The sequence below is a fragment of the Lolium rigidum genome, chromosome 6 (assembly GCF_022539505.1).
Source record: "Lolium rigidum isolate FL_2022 chromosome 6, APGP_CSIRO_Lrig_0.1, whole genome shotgun sequence".
Lineage (NCBI taxonomy): Eukaryota > Viridiplantae > Streptophyta > Magnoliopsida > Poales > Poaceae > Lolium > Lolium rigidum.
Genome location: NC_061513.1, coordinates 334,683,722 through 334,686,509, shown reverse-complemented (window position 1 = coordinate 334,686,509; position 2,788 = coordinate 334,683,722).

The window sequence follows — 2,788 nt, the reverse complement described above, 5'->3', positions numbered from 1 at the left end:
GTAACACCGTAGAGCCGGGAACAACTAGGGCTGCGGTTGGCCCTAGTCCCTCTGAGCGACGGCCCGCAAAGCCTCCTGGTCGCACGCACCGATGTTTATCACAAGGGCGTGCCACCTGACCTATACCCGGTCAGGAAGGTGTGGATGATGCCTCGCTTAGTTTCCTGCAGGGCACACACGTAAACGTTAAATACGAGCCTCGATCGGCTCTCAGGTTATCCCGTGAATCGGCTCAAAGAGCCGATCCACCCATGATTCAGACGAGGTGTCCGAATATATGGTGGTCCTGCTTGATCAAGGTAAAGCTAATTAGATCTACGACGATGTGGGGTTTTCACCGCATAATCGGATCGTCCTACTCCGAAGTTGGGCCTCGCGGCCACGCACGGTGATCGTAAGCCGATCCTAAACAAGGCCTAAAAACCAACACGAGGTTGATCCTCGGAACATCCCGCTTAGGGCCAACGAACGACACCCTACGTGCCGCTGGATCCTCCCCCTTTGTAAGGCCTAACTATTGCGAGATATTAAACTAATCCTTGTAGAACAAGGAGCAATCGTAACGGATCAGATCTACTAAACTATGATCAAGCGGGTGCCGCCCCTACACCTAAGATAGGCGTAGGGGCGGCTAGACATGCAAGGGTTGCACTACGAAAGCATGTAATATGAAGAACAATGCTAACCCTAACATGTCTAAGATAACTACGTTGCTCGCCATCAAAAAGGCTTCGATACGAGCAACGCATGAACAACGTAGGCAGGCTTGTGCTGCCTAGATCGCAAGATGCGATCTAGGCAGCATGACGCTTACCGGTAGAAACCCTCGAGACGAAGGAGTTGGCGATGCGCCGAGATTTGTTTGTGGTTGAACGTTGGTTGTTGTTTATTCCATAAACCCTAGGTACATATTTATAGTCCAGCGGACTTTCTAATGTGGGCGTGCACTAAACCGTGCACGAGATAAACTCTAACTTTTAATCTAGATACAATCTATTATAATTAAAGATACATGGGCAATCTGGCCCAACTTCACCGAGCAAGGCCGCTTCACAGATCTTCCATGTGTAATCTTCCAAGCCCATCTTATTCGCGGCCCACCTCTGACTCGGTCAAATTCTGGTGATAACACATGCCCCCCTGGTTTTGGAAATGACATTTCCAAAATCATTACGCTTTCTTTCGTCGGGTCATGTCGTAGCAGAGCAGAACTGCCGCAGAATCTTCCATCATTACGCCTCGCCTCCCGGGCTTCTCTGTATGAATTGTCAATTTCGGCCTCACGTCCTCGAGAACCGTCATGGCATTAAATCTCCACTACACTCTCTTTATTTATCTATGCCAAACGGTTCACCACTCCATCGCCTTGCTCTGCTCTGTTCACCAGACCAAAAAACCCTTCTCTCCTGCAGCCATGTCTTCCTCTTCCTCCTCCACTTCAGGCACCTCTCTCCACCCGTTGCCGAAGAACAAAGAAGAGGACGATCTCCGTTCTGGGGCGCACCCCATCTCCTCTGACAAGGAGAAGAAGGGAGGAGAAACGGAGAGGACCAAGGCCTCCCCCTCCGCCAGGCTCCCGCCGAAAAAGCGCTCCCGCATGTGGGCGGACAGCGAGGACGACGATGATGACGAGGAGGAAGAAGATGAGGAGGAGGAAGATGATTCCTCCGCCTCCATTGGGTATCCTCCAACGAAGCGCTTCCGCGGCTGGGCGGATAGCGAGGACGATGATGATGACAAGGAGGAGGAGGCTCCAGCCGACGGCTGGGGCAGCAGCGGCGAGGAGCCTCCTGGGAGTAGCGCCGACGACCTCGACGACGGCGACGATGAGGACTAGCAGAGTAGGACTAGCAGTAGTAGTGCACTAGGCACTAGATCCCTCTTTTGAGAGCCATCGGCTCCTCTTGTAAAGCCGCTCCTTTGAATTAATGAGAATTGTTCTTCCAATTTCTCCTTTCATTAATCCAATTTCCATCCTCCCGCTTGCCGCACCAAGACCGATAGTAACGAATCGGGTTATTATTGTTTTCCTCGACCGTGGCGTTTTGCAGTCCCGCAGCCGATGACCATCCATCGGCTAATTCGAGAAACCAGTCTCTTCCTTTTCTTGCAGCATCAGCACGGTCCAAACCTCGTACCAGACGACGGCTTTTCCTTCCCAGTTCTTTCTGAGAAGATCATGATGCAGTGACAGCCGAGGTAACTCCAATTGGCTCTTAAAAACAAGGCACCTGCCAGGCCCATTGCCCCCCGAGTCTTAGCCAAGGCAAAACAGAGCTGTATGGACCTGGGCTCGATCATGTCTGAGGGAGCCTCTTATGCAGAGCTAGCCGATTTGAACATAAATCGGCTTCTCAAAGCAGAGAGCCTTCAAGGTGAGCTGCCCCCCGAGTTTCTTCAGTTCTTGTCGGCTAGATCGGCTCCCTTCCTTCGGTGGATCTGATGCAATCCATCCTTGACCTGATCTGCACGTCCAGGCTGCTCTTGGTCTTGTCCTTGAAGAGAGGATCCGAGCTCTTAAGCTACTCCATTAAGGAGTTCTTTCATTAAAACCCTCTTCGTGCTCCATTGACCCTCCGATCGTATCGGTTATTCCTCTTGAGTCGATGGCCATGCATCGGCTTTTATATCCTTAAGTCGATGTCTCGTCGCATCGGCCGTGCTCGAAAATTTTCGAATTTTCAGAATTTTTTTTTTACGGCCGACTAATGCATCGGCCCCTGTATTCCAATACCCATCACCAAAAGATGAGACGCTTCCATTACATATCCTCGTGTTCTATCTACCT